Here is a 17,160-nt window from a genome sequence, read left to right as displayed (position 1 = left end):
TCAGCGGTTCAAAGACCACCTGCTTCCGCGCCTGCAGCTCTGTGGGGCAGAGGTGTGGCACGGCGGGTGTTTTTCTTGAAAGTTTCATGGGCACCAAAGTCAGTTGGGCCCCGCTATCTGGTGGCTCTGAAACAAGTCTGCTGCCAGGTTCCTAATATGATCGGTGATTTGAGTTTCCTGCGGCTGCATGACGAACGGCCCCGTTGCCTGGGTGGCTGTGGAGAAGGGACCACTCTCTGTGCTGGAGGCCACCTGAAATCCTTGACGTGTGGTTCTTTCCCTCCCCAGCACAGCAATGGCACAACGAATCCTATCAAGCTTTGGCTCTCTGCCCTCTTCTCTGTGACGCCTGGAGAAAACACTCTGCTTTTAACAAGTTTCAGTGATAGGTCAGGTCCAGCTGGAGTGTTGTGGTCTGACTTCAGTGTATCATGTACGTCTTCCTTGTATTTTTAATTTGGGAAAGAATTTTTGGTCGGCACAGTGAGAGAACTACCTTTCCCTCATAATGTGTGGGAGGTATAAACACGAAAGACATTGTATATGAAGTGAAACATGATGAAACTTTGACATCTCAGGCATGAAGTTTAACGTCATTAACTCCTGATTCAACACCCACTTGTAACTCACTTCTTCCTTTCCCATCTCCACCATAGAGATGGAGAACACTAGATGGTCACTTTTTCACACTTCCTGCAGTTAGAAAGGTACATTTCTGGTTAATGAAATATAAATTTAATTTATATTAAAGGTATAGCAAGGATTTTATGTTCTGATATGGCCAGCAATGTCTCTCACTCCTTTCTCCTAAATTGAAAACCTGATGGCTAGAAATGCAGCAGCCATTTTGCACCCATGAGGAGATGAGTGTAAGAGAAATGTAAAGGGAAGGACAGATAATTTGGCCCTGAGATACTTCTTCTAATATCATCAAACCACTGGACCATTACCAGTAACTACCTTCACAGTTCTTATGTGAAAAAAGGAAAAAAAAAGGTCCTGTTTGTTCAAATCAGTGTCTAGCAAACCTTTATTTGTAAAGGGCCTGATAGTGGAAATTTTAAACTTTATAGATCCTAAGATCTCTGTTGCTGTTCTTCACCTCTGCACTTAGAGGATATTAAACAGCCACAGACAGTCTATAAATCAATGGCTGTGGCTGTGTTCTGAAAAGACTTGATTTACAAAAATAGGTGCCTCACCAAATTTGGTCCATAGACCACAGTTTGCATCCCCGAGATCCAGTCACTGTTAACTGAGTTCTTCAATACTTGAAACTATATATTTTTTTACTTAAAAAAGAGTAAATAATGCTAGATGTTATGTCTAGATGCTGAAGTGTATAAGTAAGCCTTAGCTAAACATGATTGATAGTTAACTAATAGGTCACACCTAGACTTGGTCTCATAAGCTTAGAAAAGTAATCATAGTCTCCAGCTTTTTTGTATTCTTTGGAATGGGTTTATATTAATGGTTATACCAATACTCTTTTCCACTCTGTGTCCTTTACTAGAGGAACATAACTGTGCCCATTAATTATGTTAAGTGGTATCATTTCCTAACCATAGACAGTGAGGCTGGTGACAAATCAGAGCATGGGTAAATCGTAATAGGCATAGAATTGTGGATAGTGGTTGACTTGCTAGAATTTCACACATGGTGATTCAGTTGACTTTTTTGAGGGAAGTGTATTTTCTTCCCTTCCTCCTTCCTCTCTCTGTTTCAGGAGTATAATAAGACTCAGCTACAGATTGAGTTCATTGTGTTACTCGGTGGCTGCTTTTCTGTAATATTTGGTCCATCTATTTTATTCCCATCCTTAATCTCATTTATCTCCCCTCCTCTATAGAGAATCATTATAATCATAATAAGTTTGATGGGAAACTATGGGATTCTTATAAGTATATACTGTTGATTTCTTGAACATGTACTACATTGTTAATTCACTTAAATACTATTATAATTTACCATGTTTCTTATCTTTATCCATGCTGCATTGTGGCTTTTAAGATCTATTTGCATTTCTGTGTGTCCATTTTGCCACTTGCTTCTGTCACATGATACCCTGTAGTTTGCATCCATTATATTTCACTTTTCCATTTTCCTAGCGACAGAAACTAGGTTGCTAGAACTTCTCATTATCCCAAACAATACCATAATTCAGATTTTTGTACTGAGTTTTTATGACCCAACATGAGAAACTTTCTGAGACATTTAAAAGGAACGAGATCATTGTGTTAAGGATGTATGAATACTTAAATATGTACTACAGATGGCTTTTCAGAATGCATCTCCATTCTTCACGTCTACTGGGTGTGTGAGGGTTCACATCCTCATTGACACCTTCCATTATTTATTGACTTCTGAATCTGATGCATGTAAAGCGATATGAAGCTGTGCTTTAACATGTGTTCCTCTATTCCCAAATAATTTGAAAAATTCCCCCTCTGCCTGTTTGGTTTCAGGGTTCATTCTTCCAGGAATTCCCCAGTCATATCGTTTGGCCACTTTCCTACCAGAGTTCCTGCATTTTTGTTGCTGTTTTGTAAGGTTTCTTTGTCTCTTCTAAATATTAGATTCCTTCAGCGTTAGACACGGTAAATAATTTCTCACCTCTGCCATCTGTCTATAACTTTATGGAGTCTTGCATTAAACAGAAATTTGCAAACGTGGATGCTTTCAACTTGTTCATGAGCTCAGCCTTAGTCAGTTCCTTAAGAAATACTAACCTCCCCTGTACATCATGAAAGATATTATCCTACATTTTATTCAGTTAACATTATAGTTTTGCCTTTAAACTTCTTTGCCTTTCATCTGTCTGGTGTCCAGATTTGCATAGGGAATTAGGAATTCCCCCCCTTTTTTTAACATTTAGGGGTCAGTTTTCACAGTATTAAATTTTTATCCTTACAGTTACTTTGGTGGCATATATTCCATACAACACACACATTTTTCTCTGATTTCTCTATTCTGTGCTGTCTCTATTCTGTGTGTGTTCTCCCAGCCCGAACATGCCTCTTGTTTTAAGTTGCTGTGCTGGGACATTTAGTAGGGCATCTGTTCCACAACACACTTGGCTCTCATTTCCTGAATTTACTTGAGCAATTGTTTAAGAACATGTAATGCCCTCTTTTTACGCAGCTTCTTTTTAAGGTTTAAATTTTTCTCCAAAAACATCCCTAGATACTTTATGGGTTGTTGTTGTTGTTGTTAAGGTATTATTATATTGTATTGTATTTTGTTGTATTTTATTTTATTTTCTAATTAATAATTACTAATACAGAGAAATCCTATTGATTTTTTGTGTTTACTATAATTGACAATATGGCTGAATGCTAATAGTTTTTCTGTTGATTCCGTTAGCATTTGTATGTCAGTGATCATTGCCTGTAAATGTTGATAGTTTCATTTATTTCTTTACTGGTGTTTTTCTTTTCTTTTTCTCTTTCCTTATTTTCCAGGACGTGTTTACATTAAGTTGGTGATACAAGCATGTTTTTACTAATAAATGGGATGTGTCTAATGCTTGGGCATGAAGTAAAATATTTTTTTCATCTTTAACCTTTTAAACAAAGAAAATCCCTTTCTATTCTTGATAGACTATGAGTTACTTTCTCATAAAAGGTGTTGAACTTCATCAGTGACTTAATTTTTTATCTGCTGAGATAATTATGTGACTTTTCTCACATAGTCTGTTCATTTTGAGAAATGCATTTGGATACTTTCTGATGTGAACTATACTTTTACTCCTGAAATAAACCTTACTTGCATGTTGAGATTTTTTTTCATTAATAAGTAAAATGAAGCTATCTAACTTTTTTTATTTTTCATATCTTATTTTGGAATCCATATTAGACCAAGCTCAGAAAGCTAAAACATGTTTGTTTGTTTTTTCTTCTGAAATATCTTGCAGAAGATATTAATGAATTGTATCTTGCAAGTTTAGTAAAATTCAATTATGAAATAGTCTAGAAATGAGCTGTTAGGAGATGAGTATATTCTTTTGTTCAAGTTTTCTAATTTTTTCTGCCACCTTTATGATATTTAGCATTTTTCTAGATATATTATCTTTTGATCTAGGTTTTCAAATTAAGAGTATTCATTTGCTTATGAGCTTCTTATTACTATTTAGATTTTTTTATTTGCTCAGTTTTTCCCTTTTCAATGTTGTACTTAATTCATCTCCACCTTCTTTTTTCTTTCATCTAACTTACCACAAATCCCTTTTATTAATCTTTCCATATGGACCTTTTGCTTTTGTGAAACTTCTCATTTTTTCTTCATTTCAATTTCACTTCAATTTCAGTGATTTCTGCCATTGTCTTTATTATGTGTTTATTTATTGAAATGCTCTCTTGCTCTTTTTAACTTCTTTAACTGAAAGCCTGCATTCTTTGTTTTCAACCTTTTTTTATTCATTAAGAGTATTTCTAAACCCATGTTTTTTATGCATTTCTTTTTCAGTGTCTCTCAAATCTTAATGGGTACTGTCCCATTTTCATTAAAATGTATTTTGTAACCTAACTGATAGTTTCCTTTTTAATTCAGATATTCTTAGAAATATGTCATTTACTTTTTATATGTGTGGAATATCCCATCATCCATTTATTACAAGTTTTAGTTATGTCGTATTATGGATATGTAATGTAATTTGTATAATTTGCATCTTTTGAGTTTACTCATCCTATTTTATCACCTGATGATACCTGTTCAAATTTTATAAATAATACAAATGTACTAGAAAATCTGTGTACTTGTTCTGCTGTTGATAGTAGATATGAATGTATAGGTCTGTATGGAAAATGTAAAGAAACTCAACTCCTAATTTTATTTGGCAGAACTTCTATATCTTTGCTTATGAGTGGGACAGATTAACAATTTAAATTCCTTGTGAACTGTCAGATAATTTTGCCACCTGTGATTATAATTTGTCCTTTTTTTAAAAAAAAATTGCTTGCTGCGTGTTCCAAAACCACTTAGGACAGGATATAAGGATGTGTCACACTACTTTTAGCATCCGTATTATCTAGCCTTAGAACCAAATTTGATGGGTTATCCAGGCAGCCGTAATTTGAACATAATTTGCAGAGTCTCTTGCACTTTTCCATTCTTGTTTCCAGAAGGATCCCAGCTTGTAACACCTGTTAAAGTGACATGCACCTGCAGAGGTTGTGCCTAAACATGGCTTTGTGTCTGTTTTTTTTTTTTTAATTTTTTAATGTTTATTTATTTTTGAGAGAGAGAGAGACTGAGCATGAACAGAGGAGGGGCAGAGAGAGAGAGAGGGAGACGCAGACTCTGAAGCAGGCTCCAGGCTCTGAGCTGTCAGCACAGAGCCTGACACGGGGCTCGAACTCACGAACTGTGAGATCATGACCTGAGCTGAAGTCTGATGCTTAAGGACTGAGACCCCCAGGCGCCCTCGGCTTTGTGTCTTTGAATAGCTGCAGCAGCATTTTTAGAGCAAGGGCCCCAGGGCTGTTGTCAATTGTTTTTTGTGCCGCCAGCGCTGGACCTTCTTTCTGAGCTCCTTTCCACCTGCTGTGTGATTATAGGCCCACAGTCCTGGTCAACTCCTGGTAACTCTTCTGGCGGTCAGACGTACACAGCTAATACTGAACTTCTTTGTTCAGCGGGTACCTTTCTTATGTTTTGGTTTCAAAAACACCAACAAGAGCAGAGTTCCAAAAAGCACAACTCATATAATCTCTTGCTTAAATATTAGTGAATTTTCTGATCCTAGTGAAAATTACCAACATGTCTATGGTTATAGACCATAGAGGAAGTTTTTGCAAAGAGATGTTTGATTTGTTTGAAGAGGTCAGATAGGAGACCCCCCTAACTGTGCTGTAAGGAGGAGAGTGGGCCCCACCAACAGTCTTTTTCTACCCTATTTATACTCATATTTCAGGCTGATGGTAGGTTCCCTATGGTGATGCTTTTCTGTTCCCTGATAATGTGTCCAAACCAGTAAAGTTAAGTTATTACTGGCTACATAGAGACTATAAACAAGGACAGAATAGGCCAAAATCCCTGGAGCAGTCTTAACTTTTCATCTGGACCTTTTAATTGTCTCTGTTGGCATGATGTTTTCCATGCCTACTCACTGATACCTTAATTTAAAGAGAATCAAAACCTGAAAGTTGGGAGCTCACCAGCTCGGTATCAGGTGAGCCTCAATGGTGTCTCCATCAAAAACCAATAAACAATTTTTCTAAAAATAAAATTTGTAAAAATTTCTAAAAATAGAAATCTAAAAAAATAATGCTTTTTCATGTTTTGTTACCATACCACTGCCTTTGCCCCAAGACCTCGACACTGACAGACGTTCGTCGTTGGCAAAAGAGCGCTTGCCTGAGTGGACTTCCACCTCCCATCTTGCCTGGTCTCTGGGAGAGCAGCATTATGGAGCTGTGTGAACTTTTGATTAAGCACAAATAAAAAAAGAAAAACAACCCCACATATTTAATGCCTTTAGATGATAAACAGAGAGCTTTCCTTGTTTTTTTTTTTTAAACATTTTTCAACATTTATTTTTAAGAGACAGAGAGAGACAGAGCATCAGTGAGGGAAGGGCAGAGAGAGAGGAAGACACAGAATCTGAAGCAGGCTCCAGGCTCCGAGCTGTCAGCACTGAGCCCATCGTGGGGCCCGAACCCACAAACCGTGAGATCTTGACCTGATATCCTTGCTTTTTAAGAAACCATCAGGCTCCGTTGGTTAAGCATCCAACTCAATTTTGGCTCAGGTCATGATCTCATGGTTCATGGGATCCAGCTGGGATCCAGCCCTGCATTGGGATTCTCTCTCTCTCTCCCCCTCTCTGTCTGTCCCCCCTCCGCTCTTTCTCGCTCTCTCTGTCTCTCTCTCTAAATAAATAAACATTTAAAAAAGAAACTATTATATTATTAGAGAAATTGGGGTATATACAAACTTTTTGTGGTTTTTTGGGGTCATTTTTATCTTAAATTAAGACTACTCACTTTGTAACAAGTGGAGGTATTTGTCGTCAAGTAGTTGTGTATAATTGCATTCGTTTCCTAGGGCTGGCCTACCAAACTGCCACTAACGTAGTAGTGAAAGTCACAGAAATGTCCCCTCTCATGGTCCTGGAGGCCAGGAAGTCAGGTATCAAGGTGTCAGCAAGGCTGCGCTCCTACATCACCTCTAGGGGGCAGCCTTGCTTGCCTTCTCCAGCCTCTGGTGGCTCCAAGGGTTGCTTGGCTGTGGGAGCATCACTTCAGTGACCTTCCCAGGGCTGTCTCCACTTTGCCTCACCTCCAAACCCCCCTCCGCTCTTCTCATATAAGAACACTTCATTGGATTCAGGGCCCACACCGAATCCAAGAGTAGCTCCTCCAAAATCGTTAATTCAATTACATCTGCGAAGAGCGCTTTCCCAAACAAGGACCATTCAAAGGCTCTAGGGCTTAGGACTTGGAAATACCTTTTAGGAGCCACTATTCAACCCAATACAATAATGAAGAGATTTCATTTTATACATCTGCTAAGAGAACTTAGAGTGGCCGTATAGTTGCTGTTATGTCTGTGTTGTAAAACTGTAGATCTCAAAATAAGAATGGCATTCTAGCTGACTGGGCTGTTTCATGCCTTTTTGTTCTTCGAGTCAGTGAAACATTATTAGACATGCTAAATTTATCCTGGGGAGAGAGAGGAGAGGTTGAAAGGGGAGGGAGAGAAGTTGGGGTGAGGGAGAGGAAGAGAGAAGGAGGGAGAAAGAGAGGACAGTAAGAAGTACATAGTTTTCCTATTTTAATATGTACTTTGTTAATGGATTAATTTTTTGCATTTCTCAGACCTAAAAATAGATTATGTCTACATTTTATAATAGGCTACTTCAGATACTTTAGGGGTAATAAGGTAGTGAGTTTTTCTGTTATTCCTTTCGTCATCCTTACAATTCGAGTCTTTTTTTTTTTTTTTTTTTTGGTCATTGACTTCACCTTCCTGCAATAACTTCTCGATTAGCAATTATTTTCCATTGATAAATGGCATGATGCTCAAAGTAATAGCTATTGCATAAATTGATGAAAAGAGCACCCTAGTTTGAGAGGCAGGAGGCATGGCCCTGATTCTGGTTATCACTTTGACTAACCATGTGATGGCCGACCAGACAGGGATGGCTGTTTCCCATTGTTAAATGAAGGAAACTCAGGAATAGGCTTGCTTTCTTAGTGAGAATGTTTTTGGCTGCAAGTAACAGAAAACCCAAATCAAATGACTTACAGAAGAGCATTATCACATATGACACTGTGTCCAGAAAAAGAAACTGGCTTCAAGGTTAGTTGATTCAGTAACCCTTAGTTCAAGAATGAAAATTAAGGATCTGTTTCCATCCCCCACCTCCAATATCTCCTCAGCCACCTTAAGATTCATTGCCCTGATCATTAACCAAGTAGAATGACAGCTGTAGCATTTCTGAATGATGACATCCAGACAGCATCCATTGAAGAAGAGGGATGATTTCAGTCCAAGGCTATCTCCATATCAGAAAACATTAATCAGAAGCAACCAGAAAACTTCTGTTCACATCTTATTCATCACATTTAGGTCATATCCTGTTTCCTAAACAGATTGTGAGCCAAGAGACCATCAACCCAAGAATAACAAGTTCTACCATGATACTGGGGTGAGAAATTCTCACCAGGGCACTTGAGCTGTAGAACACAGAGGCAGATAGCTGAACAAAATCAGGTTCTGTTAAGAATGAAGGAGCTGGACTCAGATGCCGTGTACACAACCAGTGGTGACTATTCTAGATAATTCCAGTCCTAATATAATTTTACCTATAATCACTCTTTTCTAAATGATGAATTTCATAATGTGGTTTAATATTTGAGATCTTAAGTTTTTCAAAGACATAAAAAACTAAGCTTAGAATTATTGATTATACACATGCTGGGATTGTCAAATAATAAACATTGGAGGATTATATCACAGCACATGATATCGGAGCACAGAGACATGGAGAGCTTGAAAAATAAATTATATTGATTTTTTTAACGTTATGCATTCATGTTTTTCAGTGACAGGAGACAAATACAAAGAAGCAGTTACTGGAAAATTGATGTAAATTTTACTAGAAAGAAACGATTGTAAAATTTCTATGCAAAAATTTTCACCCAAGTATTGGAGCATACAATGTATAGGGCGATACCAGTATTTAAATTCTTATGGGGCACCTGGGTGGCTCAGTCAGCTGAGTGTCTAACTTCGGCTCAGATCATGATCTCATAGTTTGTGAGTTCCAGCCCCACGGTAAGCTCTGTGCTGACAGCTCAGAGCCTGGAGTCTGCTTCGGATTTTTTGTCTCCCTCTCTCTCTGCCCGTCCCCTACACACATATTCTCTCTCTCTCTTCAAAAATAAATAAACATTTAAAAAATAAGAAAAATAAATAAATTCTTATTATGACAGTTGAGGATTTAAACATGGAGAGATTAAGATTTATTAATTGTAATAGTTTTTAAAAATTAGTAAAATCCTCATCTTCTTTTCTTACTAGAAAAGTCAGTATTCTCCATTCTAATACAGTGACATTTTATTAAACCCTTTCCTAAAATGTAACACTTTATTCTAAAAAATAAAATCTTTGACTTAATTAAAACAATCATAGAAGATTAGTAAAATACCAGGACTAATAAGAATTATTAGTGGATTAATAAAAAAGGAGAATGCAATTTATTTTCTAATTCATTTGAATCTACTTTTATAAAGTCTGAATGTTAACTTTTTTCACTTTTCAAAATGTAGTTAGTTTTATAGAAAGACATTGAGGATGTAAATAGTCAGGTATCTAATCTCAACTGTCATGACAGCACACTAATAAGAGGTACTTTAAAATTCAAAGTAATTTCATTACATATGTTTTTTAAACCTTGATCCTTTACTCATGTTTTAATTAGGCTGTTTGAGGGTTTGTTTTGCTACCGAGTTACATGAGTCCCTTATACATTTTGGATTCTAATCTCTGATCACAGTTTGCATGATATATGGTTTGCAAATATTTTCTCTCAATCTGTAGATTGCCTTTTCATTTTGTTGATTGTCTCCTTCGGTGTGCAGAAGCTTTTTTTTTTTTGTGAGTACAGTATGATTTCACTGACGTGTGGAATCTAAAAAATAAAACAAATGAGTAAACAATCAAACAAAAAGTAGAATCAGACGTATTAATACAGAGAACAAATTGACGGTTGCCAAAGGGGAGATCACTGGGAGAATGGGCAAAATGGGTGGAGGGGAATGGGAGATACAGACTTGCTTGGAATGAGTAAGTCACAGGAATAAAGGTACAGCGTCGGGAATATAGTCATTGTATTGTGATAGCATTGCATGCTGACAAATGGTAGCTATACTTCTAGCGAGCAGAGCATAGTGTATAAAGTTGTTGAATCACCATGTTGAATACCTGAAATTAACGTAGCACTGTGTGTCAACTGTACTCAAATTAAAAAATAAATAAAAATAAAAATAGAAGTAAGAAAGATCCTTCCAAACTCACTTTATAAGTTCAACATCACCGTGATACCAGAGCCGGACAAAGACGTTGCAAGGAAAGAAAACTACAGGCAGATCTCTCTGGTGACCATAGATGCAAAAATCCTCAATAAAATACTAGCAGAACAAATTCAACAACACATCAAAAAGACTACACATCATGCCCTGGTGGGATTGATCCCTGGGATGCAAATTTGGCTTAATATATGCAAATCAAGCAGTGTGAAACACCACATTAACAGAATGAAAGATCAAAAACACAATCCTCTCAATCGATGCAGAAAAGCATTTGACAAAATTTAACATCCAATCACAATTTTAAAAAACTCTCTATTAAATATGTATAGAAGGAAATTTCTTTAACAAAATAAAGATGTTTATGAAAAGCCCACAGCTAACATCATAATCACTGGGGGAAACTGAAAGCTTTTACTCTGAGATCCAGTACAAGGTTGGGGTGCTCACTTCTATTCAACATACTACTAAATACTAGAAAGAGTAATTAGGCAAGAAAAGAAATAAAAGGCATCAAAATCAGAGAGAAAGAAGTGAAATTGTTTCAGTTTGCAGATGACATGATCTTATATATAGAAAGTCCTAAAGACTCTTTTTTTAAAAAAGTAGTTCTTCCTCTTAGAACTAATAAATGAGTAGAGTTGCAGAGTACAAAATAACATTAAAAAATCAGTTGCATTTCTTTACAGCAACCGTGATCTCTCCAGAAAGGAAATCAAGAAAACAATCCCATTTAAAATACCATCAAAAAAGGGCGCCTGGGTGGCTTAGTCGGTTGAGCGTCCGACTTCGGCTCAGGTCATGATCTCGCGGTTCGTGGGTTCGTGCCCCGCGTCGGGCTCTGTGCTGACTGCCAGCTCAGAGCCTGGAGCCTGTTTCAGTCTGTGACTCCCTCTCTCTCTGACCCTCCCCTGCTCACGCTGTCTCTCTCTCTCTCTCCTAGAAATAAATTAAAAAAATAAAATAAAATAAAATACCATCAAAAAGAATAAAACATTTGGGAATAACTTTAAATAGGTGAAAGATCTGTTGCTAAAAACTATAAAACATTGACAAAAGAAATTGGAAAGACACAAATGGAAAAATCCTGTGTTCGTGGATTGGAAGAATTCATATTGTTAAAATGCCCATACTATCCACAGTGATACATGGATTCAGTACAATCCCTATCAAAATTTCAAAGACATTTTTCACTGGAGCAAGAAAAAAAAAATTCTAAAATTTATATGGAACCACAAAAACCCTGAATAGCTACAGCGGTCTTCAGAAGGAATAGAGCTTTAGACATCATATTTATTCATTTCCAATTATATTAGAAAATATAGTCATTAAAAGATGTAGTAATTAGGGGCGCCTGGGTGGCTTAGTCGGTTACGCGTCCGACTTTCGCTTAGGTCATGATCTCGCGGTTCATGGGTTCGGGCCCCGCGTCAGGCTCTGTGCTGACTGCCAGCTCAGAGCCTGGAGCCTGTTTCAGTCTGTGACTCGCTCTCTCTCTGACCCTCCCCTCCTCACACTGTCTCTCTCTCTCCTAGAAATAAATAAAACATTAAAAAAAATTAAAAAAAAAAGATGTAGTAATTAAAACAGTGTGATAATGGTATAGAAGCAGACACATAGACCAATAGAACAGAACAGAGACAGCCCAGAAATATACATAGTCACACATGTATATGTGTACATATATATGTATATCACAATGCATACATGGTCAGCTAAGTTTCGACAAGAATGGCAGGAACACACAAGGGGGAAAGGACAGTGTTTTTAATAAATGTTGAGAAAACTCGATATCCATATGCAAAGGAATGAAATTGAACCCTAATTGGATCCTTCTCTACACCGTACACAAAAGCAACTCAAAATGGATTTAAAACTTAAATGTAATTTTTTCATCCTTGAACCCTTTGACTCTGTCACTGTGAATTCCTTAGGGATTACTCCTTGGAAATAAAATGAAGTAGCACCAGTTAGCAAAGTCATCACTTATGTATGTTTATATTTGGGTTTTAATTGTATCACTTAATAACACCTTTAAATTGTCGCCCAGGGCATTTACAGACTTAGACCTGAAGTGCCTGAATCCTTTTGAAGTAATTTTCCTTCCTTTAAATTCTGCTAATTTCATATTTATTTGAAGTAATTGTTTTATTAAACTTTAATTATATTTTATACTTTTATAGCCATGTGAATAAGCAGATTTAGAAATACATATTGTTAAATGATACAATAATTTATTAATGTATATTACTGAAATGCTTTAGGATTTCATAATTTTTTAATGTTTTATTTATTTATTATACTTTTTACAAATAGTTTACTGTCGAGTTGGTTTCCATATAACACCCAGTGCTCATCCCCACAAGTGCCCTCTTCCATGCCCATCTCCTCCCTCCCCCCCCACACCCATCAGTCCTCAGTTTGTTCTCAGCATTCAAGAGTCTCATGGGTTTCATAATTTAATAAGTGTTGATTATTTTTATGTAACATTGACATGTTTTAGACTAATAAAAACATTTTTGTTTTTAAAAGTTGTTTTGGTCACAGAAAACATCCCCACTGGATGGTAAATACATACTGTACTAAGAGGGAGAAGTTAGGATAGGGGATTTGGATAGTAGATCTTGACTTAAATTGTTATGATTCAAAAGTATTTTTTAAAATGCATTTTGAATTAAAAAGGAACAGTTGGAGGGGCGCCTCGGTGGCTCAGTCAGTTAAGCTTCCAACTTCAGCTCAGGTCTTGATCTCCCAGTTTGTGAGTTCGAGCCCCCCTTTGGGCTCTGTGCTGACAGCTCAGATCTTATAGCCTGCTTTGGATTCTGTGTCTCCTTCTCTCTGCCCCTCCTCTACTTGTGCTCTGTCTCTCTCTCTCAATCTCAAAAATAAATAAACATTTAAAAATTAAGAAAAAAAAGGAACCGTTCTGGAGATATACATACTTCTTAGGAAGCCTTCTGGCACGATTTTATAACATTTTGTAATTTATAACACTCGCATGTCCTAGCCGAGACAACCCGAGGAGCAGAATTTCATCCCCTCATGAGTCTTCTGCCCTCCTGGTGCCTCTTTAATGTCTCAGAGCACACGCTGAAGTGCATGGCCTCCCACGATTGATCAGCAACAAAGAGCCCCACACTACTCAGGAATCAAGCGTAACAGTGTCTGCTTTAAGAGGTTGTCTGCATTTCTGGGTGTAAATTTTACAGAAGAGCAAACACGGCGTTCACACTACATCTGCCAGACCGCCCAAGGCACAGAAATTGGAAAACCCCCAGTGCGTGTTGCATTTTGCTGAGCCGTCTATTCATTTGTTTTGTTGATTTTTGCTATGAGAGGACAAAAAAATGGAATCCAGGATGTCTGTTCTAATATTCTTTTATATTTGTAAATTAAATATTTGGGAATGACCCTTGAGCGGAATAGTAAATGCTTGTATGATACCGTTTTGTACAACTAGATATTACACATGATGCAGCTTATAGAGCAGCGTCTCACTTTTAAGTTCACCTGTTGTAAATTGCGTGAAGTCTTGGACAACACACCATCTTCATTGCTTTTAGATTCTACTTAATTCGGGTGAGATCCTTTGTTTCCTTAAAATTAATAACACTTGAAAATAATCTCCTTTTCAAAAATAACTTCAATTTGCTAAGTTAGGATAAGATTCAAGTTCAATATTATTTGAGTCACTTAACAAATCATTTAAAAATTCAAGAATTTAACTTTATTTGAGGATATGCTTTAAAGTACTTTAAATATAATATGTGAATCATTGTTCTAAAAAAGCGTGTTTCCTCTTCTCCCCAAGGTATTAATCCTCTGAAACTATGAGGTATTGGTGTCTAATTTTTCTTTCCTGGAAGAGGAAATGAGTATTTTCAGATACATAGATGTATAAATAGATATAAAAACATATATAGTATATGTATGTGTATTTGTATATGTGCATATATATGAAGCAAATCTTCTTTCAGTTATTTTGCTTAAAATCAGTCATCTTACCAATTTTAGTTTTGCATGTTGATGTTTTATTTTTTAATGTTTATTTTTGAGAGAGAGAGACAGAGCGTTAGTGGGGGAGGGGAAGAAAGGCGGGGGGAACATAGAATCTGAAGCAGGTTCCAGGCTCCCAGCTTTCACCACAGAGCCCAACACAGGGCTCGAAGCCACGAACTGAACTGTGAGAACACAGAGCCAAAGTCAGATGCTTAACTGACTAAGCCAACCCAAACTCCCCAGTTTTGCATGTTAATGTTAATGAGATAATTATAAATAGAAAAACAAACATGCAAAAAAGATGTATTAAAATTAACTTTTCAGCAACGTGACAGAAGTGTAAATTCATGGTGACAGAGAATAAAAGGGCTCCTCTGGACAGTCTACACAGCAACCCTGAGAAACGGGTTGGTTATTTTACAAGGCTGAGTCTAGGTCACTACAGATTTTAGAAGGGAGCATGACAAATCCCACCAGGCTTTCCTCATAGTTTTATTTTACAGATATTATTTTACATGGCATGGGTACAATTTTTGGTCATAAATCGATACTTTTAATTATTTTGATACCCTCATGTCCTCCTCAGCATCAAAGGAAACGTCTTGAAAATTGACGGCTAACATTTTTAAAATACATGAAATATATCTATAGATTTTTCTCCACCTCAGACACTAGCTGGTGATTGATGTACTTCTAGGATGGCACTGAGTCATGAATGGAATGAAATCTTTTCAGCAAAATCCTTCATTTGCAGTTAAAGCAGGTGTGATGGAAAAGCAAACACTGAACCCTGATCAAGCAAGTCAAAGCTGGTACCCTCGTCGAAGAAGGGAAATACCCAGTTCCTGCTCACCCTAGCCATCCTCTCTCACCTAAGGCAGGAAGGATGGAGACACACTTGTCAAGTCCACCTGTTAAGTCCAGAACTGAGACCTTACCCAGGACTAGAGAAGGCTTGCCCTCCCTCCGGCCTCCCCACACCAGTAATGGCCTACTTACAGCATTTCCTTTTACCTGATGTGTCATGTCTGGTTATGAAGATGAAATAAGAAAGGAGAACAAATAGAACCATGTAAAATGCACGATTAACATAATAAAATGCAGAAAAAGAGGAGACAAAAACAGGAAGAAAGAACAAGAAAAACAAGCAGAAAACAGCAACAAATATTGTAGATATTAATACAATGACATTAATGATCGCTTTAAACATCAGCAGTCTCAAATGCACCAATTTTATTCCATTTATTTGCTTATTTATTTGAGAGAGAGAAAGGATGTGCAAGATGGGGAAAAGGGCAGAGGGAGAGGGAGAGAGAGCGAGAGAGAGAGAATCTCTAGCCGGCTCCATGCTCAGCATGGAGCCTGATGTGGGGCTTGATCCCACAACCCCAGGATCATGACCTAAGCCATATCAAGGGTCACATGCTCAACCACGGAGCCACCCAGGAGCCCCTAAACGCACCAATTAAAAAGCCAGAGATTATCAGAGTGGATCCAAAAACAAGTTCCAATGACATGTTTTCAAAAAGGAACCCACCTTAAGTATGAAGACATATGTAGATTAACAGTAAATAGATATAGAAAAACATACCATGCTAATATTAGTACAAAAAATATAATTAAAACTTTCATTAAAATATACTATGCTAACATTAATTTAAAAGGAGGGTAGTTTTTTTTTTTTTTAATGTTTTATTTATATTTATTTCTAGGAGAGAGAGAGAGACAGCGCGAGCAGGGGAGGGCCAGAGAGAGAGGGAGTCACAGACTGAAACAGGCTCCAGGCTCTGAGCTGGCAGTCAGCACAGAGCCCGACGCGGGGCTCGAACCCACGAACCGCGAGACCATGACCCAAGCGAAAGTCGGACGCCCAACCGACCAAGCCACCCAGGCGCCCCAAGGAGGGTAGTTGTTTTAATTGCAGACAAAGAAGACTTCAAAAGGAAGGTTATCAGGAATAAAGAATGTCATGACATATTGATAAATTGGTCAGTCCTACAAGAAGACATAACAATCTTTAACACTTAACAACAGAGGCAGAAATTGATAGAACTACAAAGAGACATAGATGCATCAGCTATCATAGTTGGAGTCTTCAGTATCCCTCCATCACAAAGGGCAGATCCAGCAGCAGAAATGCAGTAAGGACATAGGTAAACTCAACAGCGCCATCAGTCGACGAGATATAATAGACATCTATAGACAGCTTCATCAAAGAATTCTTCGCAGTTCTCATGGAGCATTCACCAAGATACACCACATTCTGGGCCACAAAACATACCTGAACAAACTTCACAGAATAGAAATTGTACAAGATCTGCTATCAGATTACAGTGGAATGAAACTAAACGTCAAAAAATCAATAAATAAACTAAAAATCAATAATGGCAAGATAGCTGGAAAATCCCAAAATGTATGGAGTTAAACAACACACTTCAAATCAATACATGGGTCAAAGAAGAAACCTCGAGGGAAATTTTTAAATATTGGAACTAAATGAAAATGAGAACAAACCTGTTGAACTTTTTGTGTTAGAAGAAGTAACGAATTCAGCATGCTGAGAAGTACATTAAAAAACTTAACTCCTACAACAGTATTATTGCCATGTGCTTGTGAGCAGTTGGGGAAA

At 37.3% G+C, this 17,160-nt stretch overlaps 1 protein-coding gene across 1 annotated transcript in view; it reads left to right on the top strand.

Annotated features, from left to right (window-relative positions):
* DOK6 (docking protein 6) overlaps nt 1-17,160 on the top strand; it is a 370,759-nt gene that overhangs the window by 122,792 nt on the left and 230,807 nt on the right. The gene's annotated exons all lie outside the window — the stretch shown is intronic.

This window comes from Hyaena hyaena, unplaced genomic scaffold (assembly GCF_003009895.1).
Source record: "Hyaena hyaena isolate Hyena2069 unplaced genomic scaffold, ASM300989v1 scaffold_404, whole genome shotgun sequence".
Lineage (NCBI taxonomy): Eukaryota > Metazoa > Chordata > Mammalia > Carnivora > Hyaenidae > Hyaena > Hyaena hyaena.
This window is presented reverse-complemented; position numbering and strand designations above follow the sequence as displayed.